Source organism: Hemicordylus capensis, chromosome 4 (genome assembly GCF_027244095.1).
Source record: "Hemicordylus capensis ecotype Gifberg chromosome 4, rHemCap1.1.pri, whole genome shotgun sequence".
Classification (NCBI taxonomy): Eukaryota; Metazoa; Chordata; class Lepidosauria; order Squamata; family Cordylidae; genus Hemicordylus; species Hemicordylus capensis.
The window spans coordinates 107,686,794-107,700,989 of NC_069660.1; the positions used below are offsets into that span (position 1 = coordinate 107,686,794).

Below are 14,196 nucleotides of genomic sequence, written 5' to 3' on the forward strand. Positions count from 1 at the left end.
TTTTTTAGATTGCGAGACCTTTGGGGACAGGGCCAGGAGCCATTTTATTTATTTATTTATTTATTTATTTATTTATTTATTTATTTATTTATTTATTTATTTATATCTATGTAAACCACTTTGGAAACTTTTGTTGAAGAGTGGTATATAAATATTTGTTGTATTTGAACTTGTAGTCACCACACCTTGAGTAATCCTCCGAGGGGACTCTCTGTGATGATGATATAAACAGCTTCAGACCATCACTCTTTTGCAGAGGTAGGGCTAGAAGTCCCTCCTCGTGCCTGGAGACATGCAACAGCTGGAGGTGGTATGGTATCACAGAGGCATTGTTGTCTGTGGTACACATTCATTTCTTTTGTCCACTGTCATCTCTGGTCTGAAGCACCACAGGAACCTGCAAAACTGGCCAGAGACAATAAGGGGGTGGCAAAATGCTTCTCTCCTATTAACTTTATTTCTCTGGAAAGGCTGTCATTTGTGTGCAGCTTTTGTCCACCCACTCCTGCTAGCTTCTTTCCACCATCTGTGCCATGCATTTAGCTTGTTTGGTGCTATTGACAACCTTTGCTGATTGTTATCACCTGACAGAAGCAGATACAGGCATGGGTTTTAGTTGGCTTATTATTGCTATTACATATTACTAACAACAGGAGCTTTATGTAGCTTCCTACTGAGCAAAAACCTGTAATACTATGTTTACAGCAGCGCCTTTCATGCATTTTTTCATACGACACAATACATGCAAAATTCATGTAACAGCAGCTGAACAGCCAGAAACGCTGCTTCTGGTGGTATGATTAGAAACAGAGAAGTGTGAGGTATGACACTTTTCTATGCCTACTTTTTCCTCATTCCAAAGCACTTTCAAAGCTGCTTCCCCTCACCATGTGGTTTCAAATATCTGCTTGCCCCAGTGGGAATGGTTTTTCTCATCCCAGTTGGGCCATAATTTTCTCCATTGCTTATCAGGGTTTGACATTTTCGGGGGCCTCAGGACCAAGTGAGTCCATTCTCTCAACAGCACTGCCATTTTCACCTTGTGTGAGCCATCCAGAACAGTTGAGGACAGCATAAGCGCCCGAACTCCCAGGGTGCACATTCTGCCAGGTTATAGGAACCCATAGAAGGTTCATTGCCCAAGTTCTCAGAATCCTGAAACCAGCACTGAACCATGCACTACATATAATGTTCGGCCTCAGGTGCCAAGAACCAGGTACCTTTCATACATGTGTTGTTTTAAACACTGTCCTTGGGTACCACCAGACACGAGTTTTGCTTTTAGCTCTGAGGGCAGCACAAGAGCTCTCATACTGTTGAGTCAGGGCTGGTTCCAGCCTCCAGGTCTGAGGTGACCCTCGGCATGTGAGTGTCATGGGCCCTCTCCTTGGGGATGGCATCGTTTTACCTTGGCTAGTAGGGCTATTTGACAGTGGCAGGTAGTTGGGCAACTCTTCTTCCTTCCTTGTGGTAGCAAGCATGACTTGTCCCCTTAGCTAAGCAGGGTCTGCCCTGGTTGCATATGAATGGGAGACTTGGTGAGCACTGTAAGGTATTCCCTTCAGGGGATGGAGCCGCTCTGGGCAGAGTAGAAGGTTCCAAGTTCCCTCATTGGCATCTCCAAGATGGTGCTGAGAGAGATTCCTGCCTGCAACCTTGGAGAAGCCACTGCCAGTCTGTGTAGACAATACTGAGCTAGATGGACCAATACTGGTCAATACAATATACAATATACTGACTCAGTATATGGCATCTTCCTATGTTCCTGTGTTCCTCTTCATTAGAAAGTGGCGGTGGGGGGAGAAATTCATGCAATGATGACAGCAGCAGCTCCTCATTCTCACTCTTCCCACTGATGAATCTTCAGCACAGATGGCTCCTCCTCCTGCTCTTGAAGGGTAGGGAGAAAAGGAGTTGCTGCCATGTTTATATTGGAGATGGACTTCCAGTGCATTGACCTTTTGCACAAACTATCCTAATGACCACTAGGGACATTGGGAGTAGAGATAGTGAGTAAGGGTCTCACCAACTGTTTTACTGGTCTCTACTCTATGACCCCTGATATGACTCTACAGGCATTTCCTGTCTGAGTCAGAATCCCCTCCTTTCCTCTTGGAGAGCAGATGGAAACATCTCTCTCTCTCTCCACCTACCTATTCATTATGTCGTTCTATAGATTAGGGTTAGGTCTTTCCTATCCAAAGTATACTTTACCAATTGCGTAGTATTTATTCTTCAGAACGAACAGAACAGAACATTCTACATTCTAGTATTCTACAAGAATCTCCATGTGTCTTTTATAAAAAGCGGCAACAACTAAACTCAGCAACTACTCTATAGCTGGAGTGGGTAGCTTTTTTAGTGCTCTGCTAATTAACGAGGAGATAAAAATTACAACCCCCAACAGTTTACCCCATTTGCCAGTAGGAACCTGGCAAAGGGAGAGGAATCTTTGATGGTATCTTTTGTCTCCTGCTTACTCTCTCTATCACCAAGTGAGGGGAATCTTCAATAGTGGTGACTTTGGGAAGAAACTCATTTGTGGATGGGAAGGGCAGGAGAAAGCAGTAGCTGTGTGAATCCCTTAGCAGAAAGACTCACTCCACTTTGTCATCTTCTGACACTCCCTCCATCTGAAAATAGTTCTCCACAGGCCCTATAATGATGCAGGGGCCTCTGGGGCCTCTTCTATTTGCATAAGGGGAATGCTGGGAGAAGGCAGAAGCCCCACAAGTCTCTTATCTATGAGATTTGCACCACCTCTACTTACCCAAAGGTGGATACTGCCTTGGACTTCATAGGTTGGTGGTCAGCAGTCAACACTATGAGGAGTGGTAGGGCTGATCAGGACCCGATATAGTGGAGGAATATGAAGTGGCACGGCGGGGAAATGCTTGTCTAACAAGCAGAAGGTTGCCGGTTCGAATCCCTGCTGGTATGTTTGATGTGTGAGCACTGTAAGATATTCCCTTTAGGGGATGGAGCCACTCTGGGAAGAGCAGAAGGTTCCAAGTTCCCTCCCTGGCATCTCCAAGATAGTGCTGAAAGAGATTCCTGACTGCAACCTTGGAGATGCCGCTGCCAGTTTGTGTAGGCAATACTGAGTTAGATGGACCTATGGTTTGACTCAGTATATGGCAGCTTCCTATGTTCCCAGACTATGGGATACACGTATATTGGGCAGCAGCAATATAGGAAGATGCTGAAAGGCATCATCTCATACTTCATGGGAGGAGGCAATGGCAAACCCCTCCTGTATTCTACCAAAATAAAACCACAGGGCCCTGTGGGTGCCAGGAGTCGAAATTGACTTGACAACACACTTTACCTAGTGTGTTACCTTAAGTGATATGTGTCACCTTAAGTGGCACAACGGGGAAATGCTTGACTAACAAGCAGAAGGTTGCCAGTTTGAATCCCCATTGGTACTAGATTGGGCAGCAGTACACTTTACTTTACTTTATGCAGCAACAGTGTGGACAATCATTTTACTGTTCCTTTGTAAACAACCCTCAAGTATATAATTGATACCACACCATTAAAAAGAAAACCTCTCGTTCATATGTTGTTTTGAAAGCTACTACAATTTTATTAGTTGTGGGGGGGTGGTAATGTACAGACATATGTATCATGACTCACGGATTCTTCAAATTGTTCTTTTCTTGCTTTCTTCCTTCTCTATATACATAGTCGTCCTTAGCAGCATTTCTTCTTCTGGGACAACAAAGAAAACAACTATATCCAGACTCTACACCCCGTGAGCTTCATTTGTCAATGGCTGAAAGTTGCTTCCTCTCTCACCTAGGCTATCAGGCCCACAGAGTCCTGTCTCTTCTCCATGTCCAGAGGGGCATAGGAGCCTGAATTCCGAGGCCTAATACCACTTTCCAGCTGAAGAAAGAATTGCTGAGGCTTTATAATGGTGATTGACAATTTCATTTTTAAGCTGTTTATCAGTTTACACTCTGCCCATCAGGTACCAAAAGAACATGACAACTCTTGTCAGTTAAACAAAAGATTTGGATGACAGCATTTCAGCTGAATTTTTTTCCCCACCTCGTACTCACTGCATCAATACTGATAAAACAATTCCATTCATTATGCCCAAAATAAAATAAAATAAACAACTGGTTGAAATCCTGACAGGTTAGATGAATATTGAAAAATAGCAAAACTAACCTAAAACTGCACCTGATCCCAGTTCTTCAGCACTTTCAAAATAACCTGTCGAGATTCATTAGGAATCATTTTATTGGTTGAAGACAATAATCAAAAATGGTTGTTCTGTCAGTGGAAGTGAGTCACCTTCCTGCTGCAAATTCTTCAAGGCAGGGGTGGCCAACCTTAGGCTCTCCAGCTGGACTACAGCTTCCATCATCCCCAGCTGCAGTTGTGGCTGAGTCTGGGAATGATGGGATTTGTAGTCCAACAATAGCTGGAAAATCTCGAGTTGGGCACCCCTGATCTAGGACAATTCTTTGTTGAACTGTAAAGCTGAAGCAATACATACTCAAAACACGAGGGACATAATTGTTTTGGATCTAATTTATAATTATGGAACTAGAAGGGACAAAATATACCTAGTTTCAGCCCCAAAACACAGGACTACTAACTCACCCACTTACCCAAGGCAAGCCAACCCGGAGCAATTGGAAGCAACTAAATTAGAAGCAACTAAAGGAACTTCCTTCTGAAACACAGGCAGCTGTTACCTTCATTCCTGTCTTGTAGGCACCCCGGCAAAGTCCTTCCCATTCTCATTGGCTTTTAGTAGCATTGGTTAGCCTTTTGGTACTTTGATTACCCCTGATTGAAATACAGCAACTGAAATAATTTTATCAGCTGTGGTTATAGAATTTTAAAAAATGGTATTTATGTGCTGTCTTGTTCTTGTGGATTATTTTAACTATTTTTATGGATTAATTTTGATTTATTTGCATGTTGCTTTTGTGAGGTGCCTTGGGACGTCTGTGATTAGGCGGGACTGATCGACTTGATTAATGGGCCGGCTGATTTTACATTTTTAAAAAATGATTTTTAGGACAAGAACTTATAAAACTGCAGATGAGAAGCAAGCACAATCTAAAAAGCAGCATTCCTTCTTGCATGAGAGAAAAGGCAGAGAAGGCAAAATGCCAAGATGATGCCTCTGTCAGTGGCACATGAGCACGTAATCGAAAACAAAGGGAATGCACTTTTTCCCTTTAGAACTCTTTTTCTTATATGCAGCTCTATATAGATGTAATCAATTAATTAAGCATATGATTAATCCACAAAGACAGTCATAGTTTGTCCGAACACAAGATGATTGTGTTCCTTTTTAGCACACTGTGCCAGAAGCCACATAGCACATGAGATGTCAGCTAGAAAGGCTCTAGACTAGCAGTCTCCCCATTGTCTGGTCTTCTGTGCAGAAGGAATCCATGTAAGAGGCTTCAGTGCCAGAGTCATAATAGACTTTCTAATTTGTGTTGCAACATTTAGCGGCTTGGGCTGTATAAAGTGATTAAAAACCTTTTGATTGAATAGAGAGATGCCACTGATTAATCAGACAGCAGTTTTCTTTTCTTTTTTAATGGTGGCCAACATTCTTCTCAGCCCTCCAGTGACAGAAGGAGGGCTCTGGGTACTTAAGGCGACTTCGCTGAAGACTTCTGCACTGAAGGCTTCTTTCCACAGCTGACTGGGTGACGAGGGGGATTGATTTCTGTGTCTCTCCTCTCACTCCAAAAGCCTTTTCCACTTATATTTTATCGAAATATAATTATCTATAGATTTATACCAGTGGAAAGGCCTTTTGGAGAAAGAAGGGAGACATGACCATCATTCCTCCTTCATGCCCAGACCTATGCGCAAGAAGCCTTCCAGAGAGCGGCAGAAAATGTCATTTACTATTATTTTTGATCAATTTCTTTTTTCTTTTTTTTTAAAGTTGGCAGCCACTACATTCCCACTTCTTATACACAAGGGAGTGCCTCTTCCAATATGGCGCCTGTTCCACATGTGTGCATACCAAGTGAAGAATGCATTTTAATGCGGAAGTATTGTTTTATTCACATGCATATTTATTCAGATGTAAGTGATTAATCAAGCAAATCTTATATGCTTATTTGACTAAGATTTCTTTAGTCGTGTGACATTCCTAAAAGAAATCATGTCAATTTGGTTACAGCAACCAAATACTGATAAATTTTGCCCAGTAGGTGTCATCACCGTGCTGTTACAGTGCAGAGTGTGTCTACATTTCATTTTGAATGGGCCATAAATATTCAGTATGAAATATACTGAGATGTAAAATAGCAGGTGCAGCAAATTTGTAGTGAGGATACAGTTAATGGGTGAAAGATTCAATATTCCATCTAGTGAGCAAACAACTGTATATAAAAACTCCATCTGTAGCTCTTTATATTTTGCAAGAATTTTTAATACATGATTTATTTTAAAATACTGATATCTTTGTTTTAGAACATGGTTTTATACAATTAAGTGGCAACATGTTTGAAAGCCATTGATACACATGTAAATATTTGATTTGAGTAATTTTAGGGTCTGCATAGTTTGTGACAAGAAAACTTCTTTTCTGAATTATTCCATGTTCTTCTTCCCTATCAATATTCCCCCCTCAGCCAACAATTACACTGATTTTCTGTGTTCTTTCTCCGCACCCTTTCTTTCATCACTTTTGACTTCTTTTTCTTTTAGTAACTCTGCCTTTGAGACAAATATACCCCAGCAAATAGTTTTAAAAGCAACATACTTCCATTACTTTAATACCTTAGCTTGCTTAATTTTTTGTGCAACTTTGCTTGTGGTACCTGTTTGTTCAGACTATAACTGGTACGGGCTTGATTCATATTTAGATTTGCAGTATGCTTTCTGAAGCACAAATTAATATGGGGATTTATGGCCTCATAGAAATCCATAGGAAGTCTCAAGAATTACTGCATCTTAAAATCTTCTGTCCCTCATAACTGACAATTCCCATCATTGTATTTGTCACTGCTGGTTGCCATAGAAGGGCATGGTTTTATTAAATGCAGGCAGATGCAAACTATATGTTACTTTCTAAGATAATACTGAAGCTGAAACCAATTAACTCTTGGCTCAAATGCACAGCTAGTGTAAGACGACACCAGTCTGTTAAAATCAGTGGCAACACTATTCCCTGTATCTTAAATTAAAGATGATGGGATCTGCAATAAATTATACACGTAAAGCTGTGTAGACAGATGCCAGCAGAGAGCTGTCTCAACATAATGTCTGGCAAGTCCTTAGGACTTTAGCATGTCTCAAGCAGTGAGTGTCTGCATTGGTTTATTCACCAGTGTTTCCAAGCTATAGCCAGCTTTTCTCTTCGTCGTGTGACATTACTGGAAAATCAATTGGCTAATGCCTCATTTCTGTGGCATGTCTACTAACAGTGAACTTCTAAATCCTAAATGCTATTATGGCTTGTATCACACAATGTTAGAATTTCATTCCTTTTTAAAAAGTAAGAAAATATATTCGGCTGCTTGAAGCTGATTTAAAATCAGCGTGTTGGCAGGGCCCATAGGAATTAGTAGAGGTAATGACTGGAGGCCACTGCGGGATGGTGCATTCCTCATTTCTTCCACTGTATCACAATTACTGTCAATTACCACTATCACAAGTGAAGGATATTTGGATCATGTTCCTTCCTTAGCCCCTTAAATACTTAAGGAAATTCTTGCCTGTCTTTTCTGGGTGGTGCTAAGCCAATGGGCATTGCATCCATCCTTGGGCTTTCCTGATCTTCCCAAGAGAAAGGAAATTCAACTCTGATCTTAAGGCCTCCTATTTCCATAGAAAGGAGGATATTCTTCAACTCTCCAAGCAGTATTGCAGCCATTCTGTAGCTGCTAGTGATCCTACCCTTCTTCTGAGGTCAAAGGAGTAAATGCCCCAATGAATGAGTGTTACTATGTGGCTGACAAAGTCTCATGCCAAAATGCAAGATTTCTAATTGGGACAAACTGCTGAAAGGAAAGGAAGATGGCAGGATTAACTGAGAATAAATAACCGATTTACATGATAATGTTTCAATGTTTTATTGACTAGCATATTTGTATTAAAATTAATACAGTATAAATACGTTTTTAAAACTTCTCTCTGCACTATTATATCTGTGATTGCCCATTCATACTTCTGATCCAGGCATTGATGTTGCAGTCAACAAGAGCTGAATGTTTCTGTGTGGACCAGCCTATGGTTTATAAGATAGCATTGTGCAACATCTTCTGCTCCTGTAATCCATGTCTCAGCTCCATGTCTCTATCTTCTTTTAAAGTGAAGATCTGTAAGTTCTGTGTACTACTGCTCAACATATTCAGTGTTATGGGTTTAGGAATCACGCTAAAAGAACTGCAGTGATACCTTACGTATCAGTTTGTATTTCTATCCCTAGGGATTCCAGGCACTTCCAATCACCTTAAAACATAGTTTAATTACAACAGCAGCAACAAAAAAGGAAACCCACACTTTTTTTAAAAAGCCCACAATGTACCGTTATACCTAGGAAGATATCAGAAACCCATCCATGGTTTCACATATAGGGGCAGCCAACTTGCCAAAGAATAAGCCAAGTGTGTACAAACAAAAGAAGTGGTTCTAATAAGAGGATACTGAAAGCTTTCAGATGCGATTCACTCTATGCAATGTTAACCACTTCATAGAAGTGCGGGAATGGGCTCTGATCCAGAAAATCTAGGCTTCTGCTAGGTTTAAAAGGTAGCTTACAATATGGCACAGGGAAACAACTATTGAGAACAGAAAGCAAAAAGCCCCACTATTTGTGGAGATGGCACATAAAGCAGCTCTCTAGATCACCTCTAATCTAGCTCTGTTAAAATCAATTGAAAACATTCCCATTGACTTCAATGGATGTGGAATTACACAGCCAATACACCACCTGCTTTTGCCATTTGTTGGTTGCTTAGAGTGAGGAAGTATAAAGAAAGTTGGGGTACAGCAGGAGAGTCAGAACAGCACATTTTGATATAAAGGAAGAACATTAGGGAGCAGAAGACATCTTGAATTACAGAAGAAGTAAAGACTTTTTCTCTCTTTATCATCATACCAACAGAGGCGTAACTATAGGGGGGGCAGGGGGGGCACGTGCCCCAGGTGCCATCTTTTCTGGTCACGTGGGGGGCGCCACCATGACCAAATTTTTAAAAAATTTGTAAAAAAATTTTGTTAATACAAATGTTTCCTGCTCAGTGCAGCAGCGCTGCAGCAGTCAAGGGAGCGCATCGGTGCCCCCTTCCCCACGAGCGGTCCCTTCCGCGCTGCCTGCGCCCCCCCCATTGCTTTGCTGGCGCCTGGCGGCCAGTCAGTGGCCTGGCTTGGCGGCGGCGGCGGGTGCTTGTGAGGAAAAACCTAAATCTAATGTAGTATGTGGGGGGTGGGGGGGCGCCGGGGGGCGCCATTTCAGTGCTTGCCCCGGGCGCCGTTTTCCCTAGTTACGCCTCTGCATACCAAAGAGTCAGTAGCAGTAGATTTGGATGATTAAATACCTCGAGATTTTCTTCCTCAGATTGCACAAAAAAGTCAACATAAACAGACCTCAAATAAAAGTGATTTCCTGGTCATCCATTGTCCTGTGTTATATCAACTAACAAGCAAGTGCTTCTTAGTAGAAGTAATGAAGCCCACTTTCCACTTCTTTTTAAACGGTGGTTGGTGACTCTTACCTAGGACTCCCTCCCATGTGCTGTGAATTTCATTTGTATATGACCATCAGCACATGAGTTACAAAGGAGTGTTGCCTATATTCTTAGGTCATTCACACAATCAAAAACTATGTTCTACCCAGGTTTGGGAGCTTTGTATGCTCCCAATTTTTGGTTGTGTGGAAGCAAGATAGGAGAAAACTTGGGTAGAAGTGATTGTATGGAAGCAAGGTAGGAGGAAAATCTGGGTATAGCTTTTCCTCCTGCCTTCCATACAGTCACTTCAACCCAGGTTTTCCTCTTACCTTGCTTCTACACAACCAAAAATTGGGAGCACACACAGCTCCCAAACCCGGGTAGAACACAGTTTTTGATTGTGTGAATGGCCTCTCTTGAGAAGCTGCCATTTTGAAACAAGAGGGTCAGTCGACATCTCCTCTAGGACCTGCTCTCATGTGCTGTAAAGTTGCTTTATGTCAAGACAATATATACAAGAGTTATTAGAAAGGAACACATGGACACACACACAGACATGGTGATCTCATGAGTCTTCTTCCTTTTGGAAAGAAGGCTAAGAATGCTAGCAGTTCCAAGCTAGCATTTCCATGTTACAGAGAAAAGAAGACAATCATACTCAAGCATGACTGAAGGCTTATTCATGGGGATGTTTAGGATTGTACAGTTTATCCAATGACCTTCCGATAACCAATTTTGCACAGTGTGAACACTTCCTTACACATCAGGAAGCTGTACTGCTGTGGGCAAAAAGTAGTATATGGGGTGCTGCTTCTTACCAGGCAGGCAGCATTAAAGGGATAGAAAGGAGAGGTCATCACTCTGTGATGGAGTACAAGTTTTGCACGAAGAGAGTCCCAGCTTCTGTCTCTGACATCTCCAGCCAGGGCCATCCTTAGAGTGCGTCAACTGGGGTGATCGCCTCAGCCCCACACTGGCACAGGCCCTGCCCTAGGCACACTGCAGCCTGCCGTACTCTCTTTCCCAGTTCCAGTCCCAGCAATTTATATTTCCCCCATGCAGCCCAGCCCAAGAGACAACCTTGTGTGTGTGCGCGCACGCGCGTGTGCGTGTGAGTGCATGCGCACATGTAGTGCAGGCTTGTCTGCTTGCCTCCAGGCAAACTGCTACAACTCCTTCCCTCTCTACCTCTTAGCTGTTCAGTGGGTGGGTGGGGCTTCCAGAAAATAGGGATGCCGGCTGGAGGTGGCGGTGGCTGGCTGGTCCAGACACCGGGAGCAGAAGGCGGCCGGCAGGAAAAAGCACCCACTGCTGGGAGTTGGCGGGCAGGTGAGAGGAGGTGGTGGGCTGGCTTTCTGGCCAGCCCACCAGAAAGCCCGGGGTGGGGGACAGAAGTGAGGGAGAAGAAGCGGGCCAGCCAGCCTTGTCTCCAACTGAAAGGATCAGGTAACTGCTGGGAGGGACCTTGGAAAGCTGATTCTAATTAGGAAAGACAATTGTGGGTTAGATGAACCAATGGGCTGACTCAGGATAAGGCAATTTCATACAGTCAATGCCTGAGAGAACCCAAAGCCACTTCAGTTCAAATCCAGCATGGGGAGGGTCAGTGGCTGAAAGGAACGCTGGCTGGAGTCATATGTGAGGTCAACCACATAACGTATTTGTTCTGTGGTTTCCATCTTTGTTATGAAACCTATTCTGGGATCTGAGCCTCACACACAGTGTTTATATCTGAGAATTCTGAGACCCAAGGTCATCTTTAGACATGGATAGTCTGCTTGATTACTAAGCCATTAAACTACTTCCACACATTTTACATTCTCTGCTATTTAGCATAGAGGGCTTTTTTTGTTTTGCTTCCGTTCAGCTTTATTCATCATTAAAACGAGAGTAATCTGCATACCTTTTAATCCAGGATTAGCCCTTTTTAGTTTATTTTCCCTGCAGACTGACTGTCAGTGCTTCAAAAACATCAGCTATTGATGGATTTCTATACAGCTGCCTGCACATCTGTGGCAATAAAACGTGAATATGCTTTAACAATATCTGAAGTCTTCTGTTCAGGGTTTTTATGCAACTTTTTCTCTCTGAAGCACCTTCATAATCTTACATTGTAGCTTTAAAAAAAAGAACTAGTCACTGAGATTTTTTTTCAAAAAAAGAAATGATTGTGTGTGTGCGCGCGTGCATGCACGCATGCAAAATAATGTGTTTGGCAGTAATGAAAATAAGAACTCTTTCCAATATCAGTTGCTAAAAGAGAAATTTACAACTCAATTCCACAACCATAAAATCCAAATTTGTAGTCTGATCCTGCAGGCTGGTTAGTGCTGATCTCTTTGTGCAGATACTACACAGGAAATGGAAAGAGGAAAGTATGCCTTAATACTGCTGAATACTCAAGCCATGTATTTTCTAAAGACCAGTCCAAGCACCTTCAGGGAGAGAGGGACCTAACTACATTCCTCTGCTGCCTTCCACAAATTGTTGATCTGGCACAATCGTGACTCTTGCACTGCTTCCTGTAAGTTAAAAGGTCTCCATAAAGACTGTTTTTCATAAAACTGGTGCTGGTGTGGCTGAATTCAGAGCTCAATAATTAAAAAATAATCTCAGAAGAAATCTCAAATGTGGATCCAAAGTGGGCAGTCCTTGGTCCAATGTACTTCATTTCCCTGCCAGTAATGTCCTAGATGAAGTTGTAGGCAGCAAAATCATCAAGTTTGTAGATGTCTTATACAAACTGGAAAGAACTATAAACACGTTAGAGCAGTGTTCTTCACTGAAAGGCCCAGGGGCCAGTGGTGCCCCCCCCATCAACCCTAAGTGTGGATCCCTGGTTAATTGTTCATTGGGCCTGTGTGAAGCTTCAGCCAAAGCTGAATACTCTGCACAGTCCTCCTGGCACCATGTGGAAGCAACCATTCCCAATGTACAGTGTTGTGCTTTGCCTAGAGCCAGGAAGAGGGGCTCCTATAGGGGGAATGGAGACCTCTCAAGGCCCTGAACCACCTTGGAAGGCATACCCAATGTGCTTGGAAGTGTAGCCCTTTCCAGCGCTTTCCTCCTAGACCTCTTAGAGGGCCCTCTCAGCATTGAGAAAACTGCAGTGCTGTGAGGAGGTCAGCACAGCAGTGAGAAATGGTGCTCATGTGGAAGTTGGGTTTTTTGCCAAAGTGGCCCCCACTTGAAACATAATGTAGATCTAGGCCTAAGAAGACAGACTAAAAGTCGAAAAGATCTTGATAAGAACTGGACTGGAAACGCTAGCAAGATATTTAATAAGGACAAACAAAAAGAAAAAATGTGACTATGGGGAGGCATGATAGAGGTGAATAAAATTATGCATGGAACAGAGACAATGGACAGAGAAATTTTTCTCCCTCTCTCACAACACTAAAACCAGGGGTCATCCCATGAAACTGAAGGTCAGGAAATTTAGGACCAATAAAAGGAAGCACTTTTTCACACAGTATATATTTAACTTTTTGAATTCTCTGCCACAGGATGTGGTGATTGCTGCTAGCTTTGATGGCTTTAAAAGGTGACTTAGACAAAGTCATGGAGGTCAGGTCTATCAATGGCTACTAGTCTGGTGGCTATAGGCCACCTCCAGGCTCAGAGGCAAGATGCTGCTAAATACCAGTTGCAGCGGAGCAATGGCAGGAGAAGGGGCAACCACTCCCCCCCTGCCTGTGGGTTTTGTGTAGGCATCTGGTGGGTCACTGTGTGAACAAGGGTGCTGGACTAGATGGGCCTTGAGCCTGATCCAGCAGGACTGTTCTTATGTAAGATCCATGTGTAGGAATACAGAACCAAAGGCACAAATGTAGGAGTGGAGACAACTTTCTAGGCTGTAGAAGTTGTGGCTTCGGGATGCATCCTAAGTGGCCAAGTAGTGTCCAGGTAGCAGCCATAACAGAAGAACCCATAGATACTCACATATGGTTTTGTTCCTGAATCTGTGTTCCTTCCTATCAATAGGTCCATCTATTGGAGTGAGTGGGTAGAGAGAGTTCATCCAAGCACTCTCTCACTGACTGGGTTGCTGTTGACATGCAAAAAGAAACATGAATGTTTCCCTTTAGTTTTGCTGTAACCGTGAACTGACAATTGCAAGCAATAGTGTTCCAAAGTCCCAACTACTAAAACCATGCCCCCAATCCAGGGGTTCTCTCAGGGGCATAGCTAAAATAGGGCAAGGGGACACAGTTGTCTGGGGGCCCACTGCCTTGCCCCCCCCCCCGAGGCAAGTCACATGGCTGACTCCCCCAGCCAGTGTTGAGACCTGGAGCTTCCAGAACAGCATGTCTTTCATTTAAGATTTCTTTACTTCATGAGCTGAGCTTCAGTAAGCGGGGTGGGTGGGTGGGGGTGGGGTGGCATTTTAAAATCTTGTCTCTGGGCCCACTCCAACCTTGCTATGCCCCTGGGTTCTCTCAACCAGTAGGGAATTCAGCATCTCCTGTTGAGCATCTCCCTTCTCACTGGATAGCTCGGTCGCTTGATGCAGAAAGCAGGTGCTTAG

The 14,196-nt window shown here is 43.1% G+C and overlaps 1 long non-coding RNA gene across 2 annotated transcripts in view; it reads left to right on the forward strand.

The window, feature by feature from the left end:
* The window catches only part of LOC128322579 (uncharacterized), a 31,407-nt gene extending 21,989 nt beyond the window's left edge, over window positions 1-9,418 (forward strand). For both annotated transcript variants that reach the window (XR_008305786.1, XR_008305787.1), the window contains exon 3: window positions 3,691-9,418. This is a non-coding gene — a long non-coding RNA (uncharacterized LOC128322579). The remainder of the gene's footprint in view (window positions 1-3,690) is intronic.
* The last annotated feature ends 4,778 nt before the right edge of the window (window positions 9,419-14,196 follow it).